Source organism: Neofelis nebulosa, chromosome 9 (assembly GCF_028018385.1).
Source record: "Neofelis nebulosa isolate mNeoNeb1 chromosome 9, mNeoNeb1.pri, whole genome shotgun sequence".
NCBI lineage: Eukaryota > Metazoa > Chordata > Mammalia > Carnivora > Felidae > Neofelis > Neofelis nebulosa.
This window is the reverse complement of record NC_080790.1, coordinates 118,726,352-118,752,240: the sequence shown is the minus strand read 5'-3', so window position 1 is coordinate 118,752,240 and position 25,889 is coordinate 118,726,352. Positions and strand designations below refer to the sequence as shown.

Below are 25,889 nucleotides of genomic sequence, written 5' to 3'. Positions count from 1 at the left end.
CTCATTTGGGTAGGGAATTCCAGGGTCCCCAGTATCCAGAATATGGCTCTGAGTGAGCATGTCCCCTTGGCCCCTGAACATTCTTGCCTATAAGGAAGAACACAGCTGTAAGAGGGCCAGAGAAGCCTTCTATTTTTTTTAATGTTTATTTATTTTTGAGAGAGAGAGAGAGAGAGAGAGCAGGGGAGGGGCAGAGAGAAGGGAACAGAGGATCCAAAATGGGCTCTGCACTGACAGCAGCGAGCCTGATGTGGGGCTTGAACTCATAGACCTCAAGATCATGACCTGAGCTGAAGTCGGACATTCAACCCATTGAGCCACCCGCGCGCCCCCCCCCCCCCCGAGGAGCCTTCTAAAGAGTGGGGTCCAGGATAGGGCCTGTCTCACCTGGGTCTGAGGGCAGTACTGTCCAACTCTTACTTTAGCAGAGGATTCTTACATCAAAAATAGACCCTCTATAAAAACCTGCTCTGTCCCTCAACAGATGTCTACCAAGTATGACTTCTGCGCTAGGTGCTAGAGGCTCCAACATCACAGAAGCCAATAAGCCCATTAGCACATCATTTCCAACTGGGATGAATCAATGATGGTCAGCCTGGAACAGAGTTCCCAGTGAGTCAATAACAGGAGCACATCCTCAGGACTGGGTGGACAGGACAAGGCCTTGGTTGAGGGTGGCATTTAAGTGGAACCACTATGACCCAGTTTCCCCATTTGTAAAATAGGGCAGTTGGACTGGTTAGATCTTCCATCCAGGACCATGCAGGAAATACCAGTCTCAAACTTAGGCAAGTACCTTTCCTTTCTGGGCCTCAGTCTTCCCAGAGGGGAGTTAGTGAGGTTTCTGAGCCCTGGCCCCACCACCAGCTCTACTCAGAGGAGTCCCACGGCTTGCTGTGGACTGTGTGCTCGGCGTGCGGAGTATCTGAAAGTAATCAGTGTGGCTGGAACAGAGCAAGTGAGGACAAGGGCAGTGGGGATAGAGCTCTTGGAGGGGTGGGCCAGGTCAGAGTGGCCAGGCTCTGGCTGAAGCCAAGAGTGGTAGGCAGAATGATCGCTCCCAAAGTTGCCCACGTCCTAATCCCCCAAACCTATGATTATGTTATTTTACATGTTAAAAGGCCCTTTGCAGATATGATTAACAATCTTGAGATGGGGAGATTATCCTGGATTATCTGGAGGGATATAGCCTAATCACATGGGTCTTTTTAAGAGGGGAGCAAGAAAGTATCATGATGGAAGCAGAGGTCAGAGTGATATGGGGTCACAAGCCAGGGAATATGGGCAGCCTATAGAAGACAGAAGAGGCAAGGAGTCAGATTCTCCTCTACAGCCTCCAGAAGGAAGGCAGCCCTGTGACCCATTTTAGACTTATGACCTCTAGGACTGTAAGATAATAAATCTGTGTTGTTTTAAGCCACTGGGTTTTAGAAATTTGTTACAGCAGCCATAGAAACTAATACACCAAGCATGGGTTCTGGTGTCTGAGACTCCCTCTCACCCCTCAGAGCAGCTCTTAAGGCAAATTCCAGATCCCACCAAACACTGCATGAAAAACACTGGCCTAGGTGAAACCTCCATCATATAGATGGGGAAACTGGGACCCTTAGAGGGCAAGAAGTTCCCCAAGATCACACAGTGGATCCAGCAGCGTCTGGGGCAGTGTGGGACCCACAGCTCTTCCTATTCCTCTGCAGAGCTGTCTTGTAACTGTCACCTGGAGCTGGCTGGCCCCCAACCCTCGAGAATCTGAGGATTATTTTCTTGGACCTAGCCATTTTATGACCAACTATGCCCTAAGCTTTCCTAAGCCCCGAGACTTTTGCAGGGTCCTCCTGGCTCAGAATCTCCCCCTTCCTGCCAGAGACCCTCCTTGCCTCTAGGAGCCTGATGGACCCCACCCTGGAGGCCAGAGCACTGTCATGACAGTCCTTGTGGCTGAGTAGCCCCTTGGAAACATCTCTGCTTCCACCAGGTGGTTGGTGAGAACATTTATCCCCAAGCTGGAGAGGAAGTCCTCTGACTGACATCTTTATCTTCATTATCTTTACCATATCCTCACAATGGCCACATGAGGTGAGGGACCATGATCTCCATTTTACACATGGGGAAACCAAAGCTAGGAGAGGCTGTTCTTGCCAAGGCAAAAGAGGTAACTTGGATGCCAGCCACCTGTCAGTGTTCCAGACAGTCAAGGGTCCCCCTCCACTCTAGGCAGCAGTGGCTCCCTCCGGGCAAACCTCTTCTTGAAGACAATTTCAGGCAAAACCACCCCTATATCCCTCCTGCCCCCCAGCCTTTTCTTGGCTTCCTTGCATCCCCTGAGGGCCATAGTGATCCCTGGGCTCAGGGGCCAGCCTCCTTGGCTCTCCAGCTGGAGAACTGTGTAGCAATATGTCCTTGATGCCCACTCAACTAAGGACAATGATACTGAAAACTGAGAGTGCTATTTGCAAACACAGCCCTGCTGGCTCGCTGGCTTGGCAGGGGCCTGATGCCCCAGAAATGTTGGAGGTGGAGAGGGCTGGTCATCAGGAGCAGAAGACAGTGGCAGAGCACTGCCCCAGAAGTGCACACAACACTTAGTTCTCTTAGCCCAGTGCATCTTCTCCAGCCCTCCCAGGGAGAAGTTGGCTTCAATTTCACAATCCTGAGTTGCCCCAACAGGACCATATGAGCCCAGAACCATGCCTACCTCCCTAAGCCTCAGACTGTGTGTTTGTCAAGTGGGGTCAAGACGAAGAAGTGAAGGAAGGTGTGGGCAAGTGCTTGGTGAATTGTGAAGTGCTGGCATGTGCTTATTCCCTGGGGCACAAACCCTGGCCCAAGACTGGTGGTGGTCTTGACTGATGAGGCTCCTCACCTGGCTATTTGGGGTGGTTGGGTCCCTGCCTTGGAGGTGCCACTAGGGTTACAGAAGAGAGAGTGGGGGCTGCCACCCTCAGGGAGACCTCTAGAGACCAGATAGACAATTTAATGACCACAAGTGACCTCTAAACTTCTTTCCTTCCTGTGACTAGGCCCTCATGTTAAAAGAGTCTCTTTCTGGGATGCCTGGGTGGCTCAGTTGGTTGAGCATCCGACTTCGGCTCAGGTCGTGATCTCACAGTTTGTGGGTTTGAGCCCCGCGTTGGGCTCTGTGCTGACAGCTCAGAGCCTGGAGCCTGCTTCAGATTCTGTGTCTCTCTCTCTGTCCCTCCCCTATTCATGCTGTCTCTCTCTGTCTCAAAAATAAATATAAAAATTTTTTTAAAAATTAAAAAAAAAAAGAGTCTCTTTCTCTGACTTCTGGGCCCACATGTCTGTCCTTCTACTCCACCTTAAATGCCAGTGCCTCCCAGGGCTCTGGGTGGGCACATAGTGTCCCCAGATCAGTAAAATGCTTTGACATAACCCAATGGGGGCTCATGACACACACCTGGGCATCTCCTTAAATTCTTCCCTCTTCTGACTTTCTATGTCCTTCCCCTAGTAACAATCTCTGCTGTGCCTGAAAATGGTTCCACCCCTGTCTCACTTCCTACAGTCTAGGTGGAACCAGCCCTGTCCCAGAACCCCAGGAGTGGACACATGACCCAGGTCTAGCCTATCAGCCCTTCATCCTTGAGTACTGATTGGCTCAGAGATGGAAACGGGATCTTTGCTAGCCAATGAGAGTTGGTCCTGGGATTATGGCTGGATTATTCAGGAAGATGTGTCTTACTCTTCAGAAAGAGGGCTGCTGTGCTTGTCAGATGTCAGCCTGGAGTCTTTTGTCAAAAAATCTTGCTTAAGTCTCAGATATTGGAGTCAAGAGAGTTTTTGCTTAGTCTGAGTTGGGTTTCTGTATCTTTCAACAAAGAGCCTGACAGATACTGGCCTCCCATCCAACTGATCACTATAGCAGTGGCTGTGGGTGCTTGCCCATATCTCCCATGGACTCATCACTGTGGTGCCCAACAGACTGACTCCCAACCAGCAACATCTGCATCCCTGTGGGAAGCAAGGGAGCTTTCTCTAGCAGCTGGAGCCTGTTCTGCCCACATGTGGCTGGCGGGAATTGCCACAGTCTTAACAACCTCCCCTCCCCCAATCTAGCTACAACTCTCAACCAGTGTTGGAGAGCTGGTGTATAAATACCCCAGCTCCTTGGGGCGCCTGGGTGGCGCAGTCGGTTAAGCGTCCGACTTCAGCCAGGTCACGATCTCGCGGTCCGTGAGTTCGAGCCCCGCGTCAGGCTCTGGGCTGATGGCTCGGAGCCTGGAGCCTGTGTCCGATTCTGTGTCTCCCTCTCTCTCTGCCCCTCCCCCGTTCATGCTCTGTCTCTCTCTGTCCCAAAAATAAAATAAAAACAAAAACAAAAACAAAAAAACGTTAAATACCCCAGCTCCTCTACTCCTCAGGTGGGACAACAGAGGAATGGGCTCTACACTGACTCCTGGAGCTGCCCAGTGGCACTGAGCTCCAGTTGCTTGCAGTGGTCACTCTCTTCATTGGCTACCTCCCCTTCCCTGACTTACCTCTTCCCTTCCACGCTGTGCTGCCTGTTTCCAAATGAAGTACTTGCACTTGAATCTTTGTCTCGGGCATGCTTCTGGGAAACCCCAGCTATGATAATCACTGAGTCACAGTGATTCTGCCTCAGTTATGTACCCTGATGCCGTCTCCTCTCTGTATCCTCTGCCTATGTCACTCCCACCCCTCACCTGGAAATCTGTATAGCCTTCTCCCTGGTCTCTCTGTGTCCACTCTAAAACTCCTACTATTCAGGTTCCAAACTGCGGCTGGAATGATATTGCTAAAATGTCAAAGCAATAGTGTTCTTCCTCTTCAGTGGCTCCTCTTGGCTCTTGGGACAAATGCTTGACTCCTGAGCTTGGCATTCAAGGCCGTTGGAGAGCTAGTCTCTGGAGACCTCTAACCCTCAGCTCCAGCCACGTGGCTTACTGGTGCTAAATAGTGTCAGCCTGGGGAAGGGACAACTTAAGTTCTCACAGCAAGGCCACTCCAGGCCTGTTATCTGGATTTCTTGACTCAACCCAGGCCCCAGCCCCCTGACCCTCCTGGTCTGCAGTGGAAGAGGCCAAGATTGCCAGCTGAGAAACAGAGTGTGAGGAGGGTGGAACAGCATGAGGAGGTGCCTCAGCAGAGTGGAGGTCGCAAAGGCCCAGCATGGTCTAGTTTCTGCCGGTTTCTCCAGCTTCGTCCCTGTCCCCTGCTCCCCATGCCAACCAATGTCATTGCCTTCATGGATTTTCTTCATAGTTCTCATTGCTCTTGGAAACTCTCACATGTTCCTTGCTTGCTAATTTATGATACATTGTCCCCTGGATCTGTTCTGTCCAAAATGGTGGCCACTAAGCCACATGGGCTATAGAGCACTTGAAATGGAGCTAGTGCAACTGAGGAGCTGAATTGTTAATTTTAATTAACTTAAATTTAAATACCACATGTGGCAAGTGGCTACTGTATTGGACAGTATAGTTCTAGAACTTCAAATGCACCTCCAGGAAGAAATCTCCTCCATCTCCCCCTATTAAAGCTGGGGTCCAAGATACTCTCTTCTAATGTCTTGCCCATATTTTTTAGTTGGAAACTTAATTCACTGATTTTATGATCTTTTATATTCTAATAAATGTGTCATTGGAAAGGCTAGACATTTCCCCCTGAGTACCTATTTGGCTGCATCTCACAGATTTTATTTCCCCACAGGTTTTTTTTTTCTCCTCTTTTTAAAAAAACTGAGGTGAAAATCACATAACATAATATTAGTCATTTTAAAGTGTATAATTCAGTGACATTCAGTACATTCACGCTGTGTAACCACTACCTCCATATAGTTCCAAAATATTTTCGTAACCCAAAAGAAAATCCAGTCCCCAATGAGCAGTCCCTGCTCCATCCTTCTCCTGGCCCCTGGCAGCTGAGCCACCCAGGCACCCCCCACCTTTAAAAACATGTTTTAAAATTCTGTTTAACTTTTTGAGGAAATCCCAAACTGTTTCCCACAGTGGCCCCACCATTTTACATTCCTAACAGTAATGTATGGGTTCCAATTTCTCTACCTCCTCACCAACAGTTATTTTGCTTTTTTTTTTTTTTTTTTAAATTATACCCATCTTAGTAGGTATGAATTGGTATCTCATTGTGGTCTTGATTTGCATTTCCCTGATGACTAATGATGTTGAGCATTTTTTCATGTGTTTATTGGCAATTTGCATATCTTCTTTGGAGAAATGTCTATTTAAGACTTTCGCTCATTTTAAAATTGGATGATTTGTCACTTTTGTGGTTGAGTTGTAGGAGTTCTTTATATATTCTGGATATTAAACTCTTATCAGATATATGATTTGCAACTGTCTTCTCCCGTTCTGTCCCTATAGGTTTAAGTTTTTGTGTGTGTGTTTTTAAATATTTATTTATTTTGAGTAAGAGAGAGCAGAGAGAGAGAGAGAGAGAGAGAGAGAGTGTGTGTGTGTGGGGTAGAGAGAGAATCCCAAGCAGGCTCCATGCTGTCAGCACAGAGCTTGAGGCAGGACTCGAACTCACAAACCGTGAGATCATGACCTGAGTGGAAATCAAGAGTGGGACGTTTAACCAACTGAGCCACCCAGGTGCCCCTCCCTACAGCTTTTAAATAGGTAGTATTTTTCAACTTTCCCTAGGCTAGCCACTCACCCTTTCCTTGCTCATTAGCACTGATGTCCTCCCTTCCCCCCAGCATCCTCTGGCCTGTCAGTTCTATAATGAGTCCATGTTCCCACAACCTCCTTGTGGGCAAGGACTGGTTCTACTCATCTGGGGGACAGAGGAACGAGAAACAATCTGGAGATGGACACGTAGTGGAAACTATGATGGCTGCCCACGATTGAGGCACTTACATCTCCAGCTGCCAAGAGAACTGGCTGCTTACAGTTCACACGGGGTACCTGGTACCTACTAGCACTTGCTCTCAGCTAAAGGGAGATGCTTTACCCAAGGTTACACTCCTTCTCAGAGCAGCCAGCAGCCAGTAACTGGTTGATGTGCAGGCACCAAAGCTTGACCCTCTTGCCCAATTCAGAACAACCCTGAAGGGCCACCCCAGCTCCAGAGCTGCCCATGGGATCAGCAGAGGCCTTTGTTGTAACTACATCTCCATTCAACTCCTCCCTCTGCCCAATCCTGTGCTCCTCACCTCAGAGTCAGTTTCCTGGGGAACCTGGCCCTAAGACAGGACGTAACTGGGTTCTACTGCTTTCCCTCCTCTCCGAGGGACATTCGGCAATTTAATCACTCCCCCTAGGCCTCGGTTTCCTCTTCAATAACATGGGGAAGAGGATCCTTACTTTTCAAGAATAGCATGAGGATTAATTGTGATATCATATGGGAAGCATCTGGCACTTAGGGCTCAATAAACATCAGTCATACTCCCCTCCTCACCTCACTGCACTTCCTGGGGACAGGCCAATGCTTCCAGTACAGAGACGCTACATAGCATCATGGCAAGTGCAGGCACCTGTACCTGCATTCAAATCCTGGCTCTGCTCTTGCTGCAACCTTGGACTGGTCACTCCGGGCCTCAGTTTCCACCTCTAGGCAGCGGGGGTTTGAGTGAGGGTTATGTGGGCATCTGGTCATGCTGATTCCCTTTGAACACTCTTGGTCAGAGTTCCTGGGACACTGGGTACCAGCCCATCAGCCACCCAACGCCCAGGGGTGGCAGGAGCCTCACCTTGGGGAGGTCTTAAAATAGGCAGGCCTCGGCCTTGCAGGGGAAGCAGCTGGCTGCCTCACGCTGCCTTTGTCTCTGAGCTATACTTAGGCCCATCCGGGTGCCCATAATTATCTCTCATTAATATAAGCCTCATTGCCCTCACGGAAACATGAAGGAACCAGCGGAGCTGCTGCCTCCCTGGGAACACTCCCTGCTCTGTGGTGCAACCGTGTCTGCTGTCACTACCCTCATCTGCACACAGTGGGGGCTCCCTGCCCTACCCCAGCTCATTCTGGAGCCTGAGTTGGCCTGTGAGCTTAATTAGGGACGAGGCCAGGAACGGAACCCAGCATGACTCTTCCTGAAGCAAAACTCACCTGATTGCATCATTTCCCTAATCTAGGACCTTCTGTGGATCCTCTTCTCTCCTCAGTTCAAATTCCTTGGCGAGGCAGTCAAGACCCTTGCTGATGTAACCCCAAACCCCCACATTAACAAGCCCACTTCCCCTCTTGACAGAGCTCCCCTTAACCAGCCCAAATCCCTTGCTATTTCCTACTTATATCTTCTGTATTTGGTGGTACCAGCAAGGCTGGTTTTGTCTAAGATTGAGTTAACAGAGATCGACAGTCGAAATGAAGGGAGGGGATAGTTCTCTTCAATGCTGAACCCTGTGGTTAAGAGATAGAGAACTAGAGCAGGGCACGGGAGGGTGAGCCAAGTGATGAAAGGCTGGAAATGATGTGGGTGGAATGGCAGAACATTCTGGGGATGTTCACAGCAGTCCACGGAGGACATAGCCACTGCCATAGGCATGAAGGGAAGTGTGGAAGGAGAAGGAAGAATGGTTCTATGGAGTCTCCAGGGCCTTGGTATTGCCTGGGGCAGGGATGGAGGTGGAGGTAGGCTGTGTTACACTGTGACTTCATCTCTGGGTGCCCCTCCCATTCTCCTCCTCCATTCCTTGCCACACCTGCACTATCTCTTGCTGGCTTCTCCTCCTCTGACCTCTGAGTGCTAGAGGAACTGGGTGCTCTTTGCTTCTCTCTACCCTCTCTCTCCTGCTGATCTCATCCAGACTCATGGCTTTAAACACCACCTATATCTGACAACTCCTAAATTTACTTCTTCCGCCAGTCTCTCTCAAACACCAGACACCTATCTCTGCCTCCCTGACATCTTGCCCTGGATGTCTGACAGGTCCAAAATCGAATGCCTGATCTCCCACCCACCCCAACCTGTTCCTCCCACAGTCTACCCCAATTCTGCTCATGACAACACCATCCTCCTGCTCACTCAGGTCAGAAACCTCAGGATCATCCTTGACTCCACTTTCTCCTACCCCTATACCCCACCAAACAGCAAACGCTTCAAAACACTCCACCTTCAAGATATTCCAGAATCCCACCCTCGCAGCCCTGCCTAGGGTCAGGCCCCCATCGTCTCTCACCCAGACGACAAGACTCCCATGGCCCTTAGACTAAAAGCCAATCTTCTTACTCATCTTGTTTCTTCTTGCTTTTCCAACCTCATTTCCTGCCCTACTCCCTCGGGACTCCATCCTGTTCCTTGAACACAGGTCATTAACTCCCATCTTGGGGCTCTTGCCCTGCCTGTGTGTCAGAAATGCTCTGTCCCCCTTAACACCACATGACTAGTCCTTTGCTTCAAGTCTCAGTGCACAGGCTACCTCTGCAGAGAGGCCAGCCCTGACTTCCATCAGCAGCAGCACCTCACCTGCCAGCCCTCTGCTGCATCGCCCAGATTTAGGTGTGACAGAGTTTGGAACAGCAGGGACAGGGTCTTTGTCACTGTTGTGTCACTAGCACCCAGCATGGGGTCTGGACACAGGAGAGGCTTGTGCAGCTTTTGCTAAATCAAAGACTGGCAGAAGGTCTTGAGATATGCCTTGAAATGATGAAGACAGTGAGGCAGCTCCAGGATGGCGAGTCTTCAGCTCCAGCTAATCATAGCGATCATTTATTGAGTGCTTACTGTATACTAGGTGCTTCCCATATGTGAACTCATTTAATCCTCACTGCAGCTCTCCTGGTGGGGATGAGCAGTATGCTCTGGTAGTCAGGCTCCAAATGCGCCCCAGTGATCCCCATCTCCTGAAAGTCATGTTCCTGTGTATGCACCCCTTGCCACTCCCCTGCCGCAAGACGAGTCAGGGTTGACTAGATAACCAGTAGGATATCGTGAAAATGACCGAGTATGACTTCTGAGGTAGGTCAGAATGGACACTGCCTTGCTCTCTTGGATCACCAGCCTTGGGGGAAGCCAGCCACCACGTTGTAAGGACACTAAGCAGCCCTAAGGAGAAGTCCACATGGGGAGGAACTGAGGCCTGCCGACAGCCAGCACTAACTGCAGAGCCTTGTGACAAGCCATCCTGGAAGCAAATCCTAAGCCCCCAGTTAGGACCTGGGATGAGAACAGCCCAGGCCAACAACTTGACTGGAACCTCACGAGAGTCTCTGGGCCAGAACCACCCACTGAGGCTGCTCCTGGGTCCCCGACTCTTAGAAACTGTGTGAGATAATACACATTTATTGTTTTCAGCCACAGGCAAGTGTTGGTATAATTTTTAATGCAGAAATAAGTAATAAGCCCACGAGAAAAAGCACCTCAAATGGCTAAAGTCAATTGCCCTAGGCCCCTTAGCTGAAGGGGGGAGGGTGGGCTCTGGTGTGAATCAATCTGACTCCTGAGGCCACATTCCATGGCTTTGCCCACAAGGCTGAGGTTCCAGGATCCTTTTCATCTATGACAGCTCTGTTATGCTGATGAATTCAAGGTCCATATTGCTCCCAGCCTAAGTCTGTGTCCATAGCAACTGTTTAAAGCGTAACATTCAATCAACTGGTTGTTGGTCAATAAGAGAGCAGGCAATGGCTCCAGCTGCTCAGGACATGTGGCCGACATTGTCGCCACTGTCCTCAGAGCAAGGGCTTCCTCCTCTGCTTGAAGCTGAATTCCTGTGCTGCCCATCCTGACGGTGAACTCTGAGGGGCACGGATTTGGGGCTGAGGGGTTCTGTGGTGACAGGCTGCTTCCAGGCCTCTCTGACACCACACCCCATTTAAACCTGCCTAGGCTCATCTGAGGCTCCAGAGGTCACAGACCAACCTTGCCCCAGCCCTGCCCCCAGTGCTCATCTTTGTGTGGTAGATATGGAAAAAACAGAAGGACACAGGCCTAGACCCACAGAACAAAGGGACGATAGAGGCAGAACCACAGAGTCAAAACCCATAGAATCAATTTGCCCAGTTCCCTTAAACTCCTTCAAGGTCTCCCCTTGCCCTCAGGCAAAACGCCAGCCTCCTCTTACTGACTCAGCCACCCTTGGCCTCCTCATTTGTTATTTCTCCAGCATCCCCAGCTCTTTCCTGCCACAGGGTTTTTACACATGCTGTTCCCTCTGCCTGAACATTTTTTCCTTTCAACTCTTCACATATCTGGCTGCTTCTGTTGATTTGAGTTTCCGCTCAAACATCACCTCCAAGGGCTCTTTCCCTGACTCTTGTGTCTAAGATGGTTCCCCATCCCACCCTACTTTCTCTCTTGACCCCCTTCTTGATTTCCTTCAAGGCACTTCTCAGGATCTCTACTTATTCTGCTTGGTTCCTTGTGCACTTGATTAATATCCATCTCTTCATGGTCTGTGGGCTCTGAGATTGACGGGAAGGGTGGGGAGACCAGGTCTGTTTCATTTTCCATGCTATCGCTGGTACTAAGGACAGAGCCATCACCAAGGAGGCGCACCACAGCAGCTGCTAAATGAATGGGGTAGTCAGAGCCTCAGAGGCAGAGGCACTGGAGAGAACTGGAGCTGCCCAATGGAAGAGAAGGTTGTTGACTGTCAGGCTGCCCCACACCCCTTTCTTGCTTCTTCTCCATGTCTGGGGCCCAAATGGGCTGGTCTGGTGTTTGTGTTTCTGTTCCCCAGAACCTTCTTGAAAAATGCTCTGTCCCTAGCCTCTTCCCCTGCTTAATACCTTTGAAGATCAGAAGAGATATCCCTTCCTCCAAGAAGTCTTCCTTGATCTTGCAGATGGGGGTGGGGTAAGGCCTTCTCTGAGTTCCCCTCTGATGGGAGCTACCACCCTAAGGACTCACAGATGGCCCCAACTGTCTCTGTACCAGAATCAGGACCCTGCGCAGAACTGACACTCATAAATGTTCATGCATGAAGACGATGACATACATCCTGGTTTGCCCAGGTTCTGCCTGTTGCCCTGCAGTCCCTGATGGCTAGTGCCCTGTTTCATTCTCAAAAATGTCATGATTTAGATGACAAATTATATGCTCACCCATGCAAGAAGGAACATGGGTCTGTTGCTGAGATGGAGTAAATGAGTCTGGTCTGAGATTCTTCTCTGGATTTCCAAGCCAAGACTGCCTCAATCTCAATCCATAGGAATCACAGTCACCCTGCCCTCACCTAGGTAGGAAAAAACTGACTGGGGGAGATGAGAGGGTGATGATCACAACTGCCTCCCTCCCCTCTACCTCCAGACCTCACCCGGGGGCCACCACCAGACACTCCGGGCCTCAATGCCTTGTTCCAGTCACTCCCTGCAGTGGCCCCAGGAAGGGCTGAGGACAGACCTCCCCCGACCCCCAGGCAGTGCAGTATGGAGACTATGAATATGGGCTCTGGAACAAGCCTCCTCAAGTCTGAATCCTGGTGCTGTGTGTGCCTGAGCCAGTTACTGAACCTCCCTGAGTCCAGTGTCCTCCAGAGGCTGTCGGCTGAGATAAATGAGTTAATATAGACAGATGGCTTCGCACAGTACCTGTCACACAGTGAGTATTTTACAAGTATTCTCTGTTGCTATCCTTATCAAAAGGACCCACCATGGGCAACAGGGCTGGGCTCCATCCTTGTTCAGCCACTTGGAAGTTCAGAGAGGGGATGGAGCTTGGCCTGGATCACACAGCATGTTAGCTGCAACTGGGATCTGAAGCCAGGCTTCTGGACTCCTAGGCCAGTGTTCTCTGGAGGTGTCAAACAAATAAGGGGTGGGTGTGTTCTGGGCTGTGGGCACTTTCTAAGTGGCCCTCACGTTTCCTCATGTCCCCAGAGCCTAACCGTCTAAACCTGCTCTAGCTATTTAATTAAACTTAGGGGCGCTTGGGTAGCTCAGTCTGTTAAGCATCTAAATTCAACTCAGGTCATGAGCTCACAGTTTGTGGGTTCAAGCCCCGTGTTGGGCTCTGTGCTGACAGCTCAGAGCCTGGAACCTGCTTCGGATTTTGTATCTCCCTCTCTCTGTGCCCCTCCCCTGCTCTTTCTCTCTCTCTCTCTCTCTCTCAAAATAAATAAACATTAAAAAAAACAGCCTAAATACAAGTAAGTGAAAACTAAATTTAGTTTCTCAGTGCCACTAGCCACATTTCCACTGCTCAATGGCCACATCTGGCCAGTGGCTACCATATGCAGAGTGCAATACAGACCATTTCCATTGGCACAGATAGCACTATGGGACAGTACTGGCCTAGAACTTGATCGCTGCACATGGTGTTGCCCGTGAAGCTTACATGGGACTGGAGGGGATAGCAATGGGGTCTTACACTCTGCAGTCCCCAAAGAGCCTCTCTCAAGCCTATGAATTGTGGAATGTTCAGCACCAAATCTGTAGTATCTTGTCCATGCTTCTCATGCTGCACTTTGCTGACTAGGCTCCAGCAGGGCCTGGGACTCACCCAAGGTCACACAGCAGGTGGAGGCTGCAAGGGGCTCGGGTCTCCTGACTCTGTGCTTGCGGTGCCCTAGCACCCCACTGCTCAGGCTGAAGAATCAGTAGTCAGGCCACGTTTGGCAGAGATGCTGGTCAACAGGAATGAGTTTTTGCTGATGAAAAAAAAGAAAAATACTGCCCTGGGATGATCGTGGGGGACAGCTGGCCACAGCCTCAGAGCGAGTTGCCCATCAGCCCCATGCATAGCTCCCCAGGTCACGCTGGATGACTATAGGGCTGGGAAGGGGACAGAGGCGAGGCTCATCCATCTTCTCCCTTTCCCATTCTAGTAAGATCTTGAAGGACCTCAATAATCCCCTTGGCTGCCATTCTTTTTTTTTTTTTTTTTTTGTCAGTACTTTAGCTTTATTAACTAGCTGTTAGCCCATAACAATAACAATTGTTGTGGTGGCGCAGTAGAGAAGCTTTGCCTTGACTATCCAGTAGTGCTGAAGAGTCAGTTACCCGTACAGTGACTCTATCCTGTTTTGAGAGCTCTGGTCTGCTAGGTATATCATGAGACGCAGCCTAAGCACTCCCCACCTAGCCACCTCCCTAATACAAACCTTAGTAAATGGTTTACTAACAGACTGCAATAAAGTGAGCCTCAAATCTCTATGTTCCCTATAGAAACTGGGAGCCCTCACCAAGAAAGCCCTGTAATTTACATGTTCATGGCTCCCCAGGGCAGGGATTCCTCAGTCCTGGCTGCACATTGGAATAACCTAGGGTGTTTGGCTGCCATTCAAAGCAATATTTGTTGTTGTGCTCATGGGGGCTGAGACCCTGGCTGACTCACTGTGTGGTCCCAGGCAGGTCACCTTCCCTTCCTCGGATTTCTCATTTGGAAAGTGGACATGATTATCCCAACTGTGTGGGGTCCCTGTGAGGGGACAAATGGGACTAGTTGAATGGAAGGGTGTTTGTCCACTAGGAAGTGCTAAAGGAGGAAGCGAGCAGGTGTTGGATTTCATCTGACTTGGTCTGGAATCCAGCTCCACCCCTTCCCAGGCATGTGACCTCGTGCAGGTTAGTAGGCTTCTCTTAGCCTCAGTTTCTTCACCTGAGAAGAATGGACGAGCTAAGTCACTTGCTATACAATGGACTATTAGCCATAAAAAAGAATGAGGTGCTGATGCATGGTACAGCCACTGTATGGTTCCTTTATAGGAAATGTCCAGAATAGGTAAAATAATAGGACAGAAAGTGGGTTAGTGGTTGCTGGGGGCTAGGAGGAGGGGGAGTGAGGAATGACTTAAGTAGGTACTAGATCATTGTTGGGGGTGATAAAAGAGTTCTAGAAAGAGACATTGGTGACAGTTGACAATATTGTGGATGTATTTAATGCCACCGAATTGTACATTTTTAAGTGGTAAGAATGGTCAATTTGGTTAAAATGTGTGTTTCCTACCACAACTAAAAAAATTAAGATAGTTAACTTGTAGGATATTTATAAGATTCAGCAGGAGTCTGTAGAGCACCTAGTAAAGTTTCTGGTCAGTGCTCTATAAAGAGGAGCTGTGGTTGTTACATGAATTCCCAAAAGCCTTTTAAGACCTTTCTGAAGCTTATTTGTCCAGTGCTTCCTATGTATATGTTAGCACTTTCTATTAATTCTCTTGTTGAATCCTCAAATCAGCCCTGTGAAGTGCATCCTCCCATTGGCCCCATTTTATAGAGGGAGAGTTGAGGCACTGAAGGAAGTGACTTGCTCAAGGTCACACAGGCAGGATTTGAACCCAGGCAGTTTGGCTCCAGAGTCCGTGCCTCCAGTCACCTCCCTGAGCTAATTCTTAGCTTTCAGGTAACAACGTCCCATCTGTCACCAACTCCCAGAACCCTGGGCTGCGGTCAGGGGACACAACCTCTAACTGCCTGCTCACCACCACCTTCCTAGGAGAGAACTATTAGGGGAAGGTTGTCCAGGGGACACACTGCCCTACTCTCTGGCCTCACAACTCTGAATGTGGGGCAGGCAGGCTCTGGAGGACACCTGCCCTGGCCTGTTTCATTCTGGCCCTCACTGAGGGACCATCCTGGAAGGCTGTATTGGCAAACAGCAGAACAAAATGGTCAGAATGCCACCAGCACATTTAATTCAATTCCTCCAACATTTATGGGCCTGCTTTGTGACTCAGACGGTTCCACCCCTTAAAGATCAGGCGGCCAAGTGCAGGAGGCAGAAATACACATAGCAATTAGAAAACACATAAAAATAAATTCCAGGAAATGCCAAAGACAGGGTGAGCAACCCAGTAAAAGGAAGGATCGATACTTGCTGGAGCACCAGGAAGGCTCCCTAGAGGAGGTGGCATTTTAGCAAGCTCTCTGAAGACAGGTTCAACAGATAAAGGTATAGGGAAGAACATTTCATAAAAGAGGAAGGCATTGACAAATCAAGGTCAGAGGTGAGAGCTGGGGCAGTGCTGGAAAAAATATCAAGTTGTTCATGTGGCAAGGGTGGGCTTTGAGAGGGAGGGAGAAGCAGATGTCGGGGTTCAGATCATGGAGGGCTTTGGTGGACCCCAGGGACTCTAGATTTAAACTGTAGGCCACCTGCCATCAAAATAGAGCAGGGCCTCTGAGGCCACTAGCACCAGCAATCCCACTTCCAAGAATTATCTAGCAGCCTTGCCTTATGCCCGTGGGAAATGGCGGTGCAAAGAGTTCTTCCTGAAAGAAGATATTTTGAAATCTTGGAAGAAAAATAGTTTGTACTAGCAAAAGTCTGAAAACAACTCAAATGTCCAGGAGGAGACTGGATAAGCAAATTATGATCCAGTACACTATGGAATACTATGCAGCTGTGAAAAAAAAGATAAGGTTGCTCTAAGTACTGACATGAAAAGCTCTCCAAAATACACTGCTAAGTAAAAACAGCAGGGGGCAGAACAGGGTTATGGTATCTGTCTCAGTTTGGGCTCTCTCAGAAGCAGACCAATAGCCAAGGATTTGAGTCTTTTTGGGAGGTGATTCTAGGAAGCACGGGGAGGGAGCAGGAAGCTAAACAAGGCAATAAAGGGTGCATTCCTAAACTATAGGCAAGTGAGCTCCATCCCCCCCGGGAACCCTGTTTGACAGAACACGCAGCTCAGTTCCCCTGCTGAGGGCCAACGGAGCTGGGGTGTGTGTATTCCTCTCCTCCTTCTGCACCTCTGAGGGCTGCCCTGGGGGCACTAACTCCCTGGCACTTCGCCCTCCCCATGTGGACTGAAAGAAAGCCCTCAGCTGGAGAGCTACAGGTGTTTCCAGAAGCAAGCAGTCAGCACCAACCAGACAGTGAGGGGAGGTGGTAGGAGTGGGCCTCCACAGCATCTGCCATGGAATGTACCAATTGTCTGTCTGGTACCAATCTGCTTATCTGTGGAAGAGCACCCAGAACACCAGAAACAGGGTGGATGGAAGAAAGGGTGGGAGAGGAACTTTTTACTATGTTTTTTTTTAGAATCAAAAACATAAGCCTTTTATTTTCAAATAATTTTGGATTATTCCAGGTTGCAAAGAGTACAGAATGTTCCCCATGTAACCTTCACCCAGTTTCACCTAATGTTAACATTTTATGTAACAATGGTACATTTGTTATAACTAAGAAATTAATGTTGGTACATTACCATTAACTAAACTCCAGACTTTATTTGGAGTTCACCAATTCCATTAACATCCTTTCTCTGTTTCAGGATCCAATCCAGGAAACCACATTGCATTTAGTCTTCAGAATTTTGATCCACGTGGATATATTATCTATTCTAAAAATTTATTAAAAATAATAAACTGCAGGTAGGAGTCATCAAAGGCTTTCGAGCAGGTGTGACCTGGCCCGAGGTCACTGGATGTCAGTGGAGAGGTGAGCCTGGGCTGTGCAAGCAGCACACAGCTCCCTGGTGCTGGCTGGTCCCTTTTCCCCAAAGACAAGGGAAGGATGAAGCCTGTAGCAGAGGCTGTGGGGGTACTGCCCATATCCCCTGGGCACTCACCTCTATCTGCAAGGCCACCTCCCACAAGCACCTGTGACTCTGTCCAAAGGAGAGCTCAGCCTATGCACAAGGCAAACAGGAAATATGGGGGAGCTGATGCCCTTAAGAGTAGCCCTCAACCCTTGACAGATGGGGAGCTGGTGCATAAACACCTAGCCTCCTTACCCCTTGGGTGCTGGTAACCCTGAGTTGCATTCCACTCTGTCTCCCAGGGTCCCCAGTTGTGCACAGAAGTACCTGCCTAAATAATCCTTTACCCGTTCCCTTTCCTTCCCTTCCCCCCTCCCTAACAAGGCCTTCCTGGGATCACCTTCCAAAAGATCTCTCAGAAATCTCTGTCTCTGGGTCTTCAGGAAAACCCCAACCCCCGCAACCTGAACCCTAGACTGTCAGTGCTCAGACCCCTGCCTCACCCCACTTCCACCCCAGCAGCTTCCCACCTGGAAGCCACACACACAGGGCCCTCTGGGGCTCCCCGAATACAACAGCTTCAGGTGCCTATGACTTTGCACATGCCGTTCCCACTGTGTGAAATGGCCTCTCTCCTTGGTTGCCTAGGGACTCCTGCTCATCCCAGCAGCCCAGCCCGAACGCCATCTCCTCTGTATTTCTCTGACCCTTGGGGGACACATAGTGAATTAGTCACCCCTCCAGCAAACCTGGAATCCTCTCTCCTGTGAGCATCTTGAGGGCAAAGATGCTCCTGAGTCTGATACACCTCACAGAGCCTGGTATACTGCAGGTGCTTACACAGCAGGCTGGTGAACAAACAAACGAACACACGAATGAATGAAAGAATGCAGGAAGATGTGAACAACCATTTAGGACCATTTGAAAGGGAACACCACTCACTGAAGGCCTATTGCACTAGCCCCTTTAAGACGTGGTATCATTTGATGCTCCCACACCTCTGAGTCTGAGTTATCAGTCATTCTGAATGAAAGATGAGGAAACTGAGGCTCAGAGGTGAGGGACTTGTCTGGTAAGTAGCGGGACTAGGAGTCGAACGCAGGTCTATCAGATTCCTACAGGCTTTCCACTGTCACATGCGCACCCCTGCCTGACCGCCACCCCCCCCCCCCCCCGCCCCGGCCCAAACTGGAGCACAGAGCCTGGCTGGGCCCCTAACCTACAATATGAGCTCAGGCTGACCCCTGCTACCTCTGAGCCTCAGTTTCCCCATCTGCACAATGTGGGGTTGGCTGGAATAGGAAGTCTTCAAGGTCTCTTACAGTTCACACAGTTTGGGATTCCAGGGTCTGCTAGCTGATTGCCCTAGGTAAAGGGGACCTAGTCCTGTTACCCTCTCTCTTAGGGATGGGAAACGGGGTCAGGCATAGTATGTGGTAATTTCAAAGCTTGTTCAAGGTCAAGAACCATCCATGATATCCAAACATCCTGCTATGAGCCATGCTCCCCACTTTTTTTTTCAACGTTTTTTATTTATTTTTGGGACAGAGAGAGACATAGCATGAACGGGGGAGGGGCAGAGAGAGAGGGAGACACAGAACCGGAAACAGGCTCCAGGCTCCGAGCCATCAGCCCAGAGCCTGACGCGGGGCTCGAACTCACGGACCGCGAGATCGTGACCTGGCTGAAGTCGGACGCTTAACCGTCTGCGCCACCCAGGCGCCCCAAGCCATGCTCTCCACTTTAAAGAGGAGAGTCAATGAGGCCTATCCCCCAGCTCCCCCCAACAGCTGCCTTGTCACCCCTTCCCAGTCCTGAGACCAAGACAAGCAGGACATCTGTGCCTTGTAGAGTAGAGGTGAATCATCTGGTGTGACTTCAAGGGTGAACACTTAACTTCCACCCAACCCCTTGCCAAGGCGAGGGGCTGAATGGAGGGACAAAGGGTAGAGCACCCCACTGTGTGGCCCCAGCTCCTAACAGCAACCTTCAGGAACTTCACAGTCTGAGCCAGTGGCCCCAGCCTCTTCACGGATGTCAATAATTTGCTTTGGTCATTGCCTCAGCACCTTCAAGGAAGCATCCCTGGGCTCCACAAGCTGTTCCTCCCTTGGGCCCTTCTCCCAGGGACCAGCCTGGCACAGTTTCTGGGTCCCATTTGAGTCTTGATGTCCCAGTATAGGTTTGCCAACTTTGGGGTGCCCTCACTCCACCCTCTCCCTCTCTCCCACACTTGACAGGTCACCAGGCAGTCCTAAGGACACCCTAATCCAGTCCTTGCCTCCCACCCCATATTCTCTGCACGAGTGGACCCCATCAGCTCTGATCCAACGAGTCCCCAGTCCCCCCGCAGCCTCCCTGGCCCATCCACCATCATTATTAAAATAGCACATGCCCAGAATGTGTTAAAAAAAAAAAAATAGCAAGTCTCCCTCCCACCTAGGCCCCCACCATGGGAATTTCTCCTGTGGTCTTCCAGAAATGGTCCATGCCTCCCTCGCATGTGTATACAATACTTACAATAACTAACACTCACGCAGCCTCACTATGTGTCAGACTCTGTTCCAAGCACTTTAAGCACAAACATTAACTCATTTCAACCTCCGGCAGCCCCATGATGTAGTTAAACTACCATCGACACATCCACTTCACACATGAGGAGACTAAGGCGCCCACGATGAGCAAATTGCCCCAATGCCAGAGCTGGGATTTGAACCCAGGCCTTTCTAAGTCCAGAGTCCATGCTCTTAAACCACTCTAACATCTTCTTGACTCCAATCACCTCCTCCTTTACTAAAGAGCCTACCTTGGCTGCCTTGCTCCCCCAACTGTCAGAGCTCTTTGCAATCCTGCGCACCCCCCCACCCACTTCTGGGGCAGGATCTCCACCCCACGCCAGTGTTCACTCTTCCCAGGCCACACTCCCTCTAGGCCATTGTTGGTGCCATTCCCTCTGCCTTGAATGCCCTTCTCCTCCCTGAGTCTGGAACAATACCTGGCTCACACACCACCTGCTTCAGAGGCGCTTCCTGACCTGCGACTACCCCTCTGGCCTGTGACTCTGACGGCCGTCCCTTCCTCCAGGGAGCCCCTATGCCTTGCAAAGCCTGCTAGAGCACCTCTCTCGCTGTGCTGGAATGAGCTGTCAGTGTCCCCACTGGACTGGGAGCTCCCCACAAGTGGAGATGGCAGCTTACTCATTTTCCTGTTTGCTTCCTTCATTCTTTCCTTCAACAAATATTTGTAAACACCTCCCATAAGCCAGGCCAGTGCTCACCAGCAGAGCTGTGTTGTGGGGGAGACCAATATAACACACAAAAACGCCACCTCTGCATGCCCTTCCCTCTGCTCCCCTTACTCCACTCCACCCCCTCACACAGTCTCTCTAGAGAAGCTTTCAGAAAAATCTCTCTGGAAGGGGAGATGGATGAAACAGAATCCATCTTTTCAGAAGTGCAGGGATACAGCAATTACAGCCCACCAGCCCCGAGACACTGCCTTTGCCACATCAGAGGTGGCCTGGTGCCTAGAGATGGTGCCTTCTGGGGGAACATCTTGCAGCCTACCTTGGTGCCCCTTGAGGACTCTGGGGTGACCATGGGCCTCACTGTCCCCTCTTGCACGCCCGGCTCCTGACTTCACTGCTTGGGACTACTGACCTTGGGTTTGCTCTACACAGACCTGTAGGCAGTCCTACAGTTTGGATCACCAAATCCAACCCCCATTATACATGTGGGGAAACTGAGGCTTGGAGGGGCCATATGATGCTTGAACAGTACCATTTCGGTTTTATAGTCCAATCTTGTCATAGCCAGCCTCCTAGCTGGCCCTCAAAGAGTTTCATCTCTTGGTACTGATACCCTCCAAGCTAGTCCCCTCCCATACTGACTAGGGCTGACCTGAGTAATCAATAGGACATTGTGGAAATGACAGTATGTGACTTCCAGAGCTGGGTTATAAAAGACACTGCCATTTCCATTTTGCTCTCTTGGATCTCTTGCTCTGGGGGAAGCCAGCTGTCATATTGGAAAGGTCCTCAAGCAGCCCCATAGAGTGGACCATGTGGCAAGGAGCTGAGGTCTCCTATCAACAGCCCTGTGGGTGAACTGCAAATCCTCCAGCCCCAGTTGAGCCTTCAGATGACTGAACCCTTAGCAGAATCATGACTGCAACCTCATGAGGGATTCCTGAGCCGCAACCACCCAGCTAAGCTGTTCCCACATTTTCTGACCCACAGAAACCATGTGATGATAAATGTTTATTGTTGTTTTAGGCTACTACATTTTGGGGTACTTTGTTATGTAGCAATAGATAACCAACACAAATCTGCTTTGGAAACATGTTGACTTTGGCTTGCATGCTTCCAGAGGTGGGCAGCTCACTGCTTAACAAACCCATCTTCTCCATCTGAAGAGTTCAGACTATCAGCCTCTGGGTTTTCCTCCTTGGCTGAAGCTTTGCCCCCTGGGATTACAGAATATACAAACCCCTCTGCCCTGGGCTGGCCATATAGGGACTGACTCCCCTCTGGCCTCTTCCTTGCCAGCTGTATAGCTCTGAGCACAGCCACCCCACTCTCTGACCTCCTTTCTCAGAGGATGAGGCTCCAGGTTCCTACCCACTCTGCTCTCTCTTCAAGCCATGGTCCAGATTACCACACACCCGAGTGGCCAAGAGGAAATAATACCTCCTACAGAATCTGGCAGACCCAGGTTTGAATCCCAGTTCCTTCATGTGTGTGACCTTGAGTAAATTGCTTCTCCTCTCTGAGCCAGTATAACATATGGGTAGTAATAGAGGGTCACTGGGAGGAGTAAATGGGTTAATGTAATAATGGTGACAGCACAGTAACAGCAACTATTTCATTCACTTGGTGCATGTAATCCACCAGACATGTGACATACACTAGCTCATTTAACAGTCCTGCAGGGGAAGCCAGGTTATGCCTCATGAGGACACGACCCAGAGAAATGAAGTGACCTGCCCAGCTGGTAGGTGGTGGAGCTAAGATTTGAACACCAAGTGACAGCACCTGGGTCAAGAGATATCCTAGAGGAGGGGCAGTTCCTTTCTGCCAGCCTGTTCTCATCAGCAGAGCTCCAGCAGGGAACCTGGACTTGGTGCTTTCCCACTGGGGTGACGTGTGTCTTCCTGGCCTCGCTCATTTGCAGTTGTACACAGTTTCACAGTTCGTCTGTTGAACAGAAATGTATCGTGAACCCGACAACCTGATCAGGCCTGCCACCGTCTCCAGCTTCCTCCACGCCTCTCCACCCGTTGCTCACTCAGCTCCAGCCACACTGGTTTTCCTGATCCTCAAACTCCCCAAGTACTGTCCTACCTTTGAGACTTTTCACCTTCTGAGCCTCTGTTGGGAATACTTTTCCCAATTCAGACCTAGGCTTCTGGGAGGTCTGCCCTGATGCTTCAGAAAAACAGGTACGGAGGCACCTGGGTGGCTCAGTTGGTTAAGAGTCTGACTTCACCTCAGGTCTCACAGTGTGAATTTGAGCCCAATGTTGGGCTCTGTCCTGACAGTTCAGAGCCTGGAGCCTGCTTTGGATTCTGTGTCTCTCTCTCTCTCTGCCCCTCCCCAGTTCGCACTCTGTCTCTCACTCTCTCTCAAAAATAAATAAACATTAAAAAATTAAAAAAAATAAAAGCCAGGTACCTCCTGTTTTTCTCCAACACAGCAGACTGCATCCTTTGCAAAACTCATCTCTGGCAAAAGTGGTCTTTTGCTTATGAGTTGATTTCTGCCTCTTCCTCCCAGATCACCAGCCCTGCAAGGGTGGGGATTGGCTTGTCTTGTTCACAGCTGCGTCAGTGGCTATTTGTCAGATGAATGAACAGTAGCTTCTGGTGTGCCCAGCACCTTGCTCATCACTGTGGGGGAAGGAGACGTCTAGGTTGGGGGTTGTCGCAAACCCATTTTGCAAGTGAGGCCATGAAATTGTCAAGAAGGAAAAGTGACCCGCTCAAGGTCACATGAGGGCTAAAGCAGCACAGTCTCTCTGCTCAGAAACCCCTCCTTGGCCACGATTGTCTGGACCCACCAGGGAGACGGCTGGATCCTGCTTGATATTCTGCCTGGCACTGCTTGGAACGGAATAAAATATTTATCTGTGGCTGGAGGTTTGCAGAGGACATTTGAGATGGATCGCGTTTTCATGTGCCTATGAAATCTAATTGGATTCATTGTAGGATATTTGGTTTCTTGGAACAGACACATCATTTTCCCAGGGAACGGAAGCCTCTGCCACCCAGGATGGCGCGGGAACTGATTTGGCTTGATGCTGCCTGATTGGCTGGGCCCAGTTTGGGTCTCTGGTTGCTCTCAGGGCAGGTGGCAGAAGGAGCTGTGTCCCACCTCTCTGTGGGGTGGCCTGATTTCATCGGAGGTTCCCAGCCAGAGATGGCCAGCTCTTCAGACAAAGGAAGGAATTCCTCAAGAAGATCTAACAGCAGCCCCCCCACCCCCCACCTAGTGCCCTATGACACACACCTGCCTGGCCTCCAAATCACCACGCCCCTCTGCACCATCTTTTTGACCCCCTTTGCTGCAGCCAACCCCTCCTGTCCCCACCATTCCTCTGCCCCAGGCACTTCGCTGGTCTCTTGCCTCCATGTTCCCTCAACTCCAAAGTGAGACATATCCTCAGGTATAAGCGTCCAGTTCTGCCTCCCACTTGCCATAGGAACAAGGGCAAGCCTCTCCCCTCCCTGGACCTCAGTTTCCCCTGAATGGAGGGCGTTGGGCTACAGAAGTAGTGTTCAGCCCCATCCAAACATATCAGACCCCAAGTCTCATTTTTATAGCAAATGCTTGGTAACGTCCCCCTTTACTATCCTGAAATGACATTCACAGATCACATGAGCTATCTCACACATAATTTAAAAACTACAATGCCCTAACTGAAATATAAAAGAAAGGTGAAAGGAAAGGAATTTATGAGCTAGCACATCATAAATCACGAATGCTGGGACACTACTCCACCATCACGAAGGAATCAGATGCTGGCACCTACATGCAGAATCGGTGACAGTTCTGAATGCAGACAGAGAAAGATGTGCTGTTGAATCAGCTACTCAAATCCTGCAGGCACCACGAGCTGGAGGGGGTGTGATTTTTCTAAAATGGTGACCAATTCTTGGTAAAGTTCTGGACAAACCGGCAAAGTGTATCTTTCCCTTGGCATACGTAATAGTTTCACATTCCTGGAGATATTGAAAGAGCACAGAAAATACTTTATGCATGTAAATGAAATACAGTGAGGGGACAGGCTCAGGGAATTTGAAACATTTTGTTTTGTTTTGTTTTGTTTGGCCTGCTGGAATAGCCAGCAGGACATTTGAGAGTCGTGTGGGATGCAGGTGGGACAATTCTGCATTGTGAGGGGCTGGCCAGAGCCCCAGTCCTCTGTCCTCTAAATGCTAGTAGTGCCTGCTCAACCCCTGCGGTAACAAACTGAGGGGGCAGCGCTGTCTCTATGAGAGCCTCTGGACTAGAGCCTGAACGGCAGATAAAGAGCTTGCCGCCAGTGCTGTTTCCTGTACCTGTGGCAGACATGGCTAATCGAAAGCTCACTTCCTCACTGAATGGAGGAATGGATGAAGTCTGGAATCCTCAAACTGGCATTCTATGCAACCCTCTGGAATTGACTCATAAGCTGAAATTTGGCTCAGCATCAAAACTCATTCAACTCTTACAAATATTTATTGAATTTGACAGAGCTGAATGAAGGATCTGCAAGGTTATTTTCAGCTTCAGGCTCAGGATTCCCTGTCCCTCCCCAGCTCCAAGCCCACCCAGGGCTCCCCACTGCTGACAGAAGGCAGCCCTGCTCTCTTGGCCTGACATTCTGAGCCCTCCCTGATAGCAATGACACACGTATGCAGAACACTTCAGAGACTGCAAAGCATGCACGATCTTATTTGATCCCTACATGGCTCTGTGAGGCAGGCAGAGGAGGGGGTAGCAGGCCCATTGCACAGACAAGGAAGCCAAGCCTCTTTCAGCAGAAGTGTCTTGCCCAAGGTCAGAGAGTTGGGAAGTAGTTAGCAATGGAACCCAGTTCTCCTGAGAATAAAACCCTCATCTTGTCGAGCCTGTGCTTTTCAGCCCCATCCTGTTTCAGGTAATCCAAGCCCAGACACATGTCATTCCCCGACAACCTTCTAACATACCTAGGAAAGAGCAGTGTAGTGGCTCAGAGCATGAGAGCTAGAGTTGGACTGCATATGGCTGGCTTCAAATCTTGGCTCCACCACTTGGAGCTGTGTGACCTGAGCTGTATAACCTCTCTGGCTTCTGTTTTCTCATCTGTAAAATGGAAATGATAATGGTATCTATCTCACGGGGCTGTTGAGTCGATCCATGTAGCACAGGGCAAACATTTGAGAGCTCAACAGATATTAGCTGGAATCAGAATTATTAACCTGACAGTTCCCACCACCTGACTTGCCCTTGTGTGGCTATGTTAGTTGAAATTGGTCTCATCCCACCAGCCTAGGATCAATATATACTCCAACAAACATCACTCCCTGACCCTGCCACCTCAACAAGATTCATCTTACCTTCCC

At 49.9% G+C, this 25,889-nt stretch overlaps 1 protein-coding gene across 7 annotated transcripts in view; it reads right to left on the bottom strand.

The window, feature by feature from the left end:
* DLGAP4 (DLG associated protein 4) overlaps positions 1-25,889 on the bottom strand; it is a 200,491-nt gene that overhangs the window by 86,249 nt on the left and 88,353 nt on the right. Inside the window, exon 3 of one of the 7 annotated variants that reach the window (XM_058685497.1) lies at positions 13,388-13,535. The exons of the other annotated variants lie outside the window; for them this stretch is intronic. The gene's annotated coding sequence lies outside the window, so the exon portion shown is untranslated. The remainder of the gene's footprint in view (positions 1-13,387; positions 13,536-25,889) is intronic. 7 annotated transcript variants of the gene reach the window in all.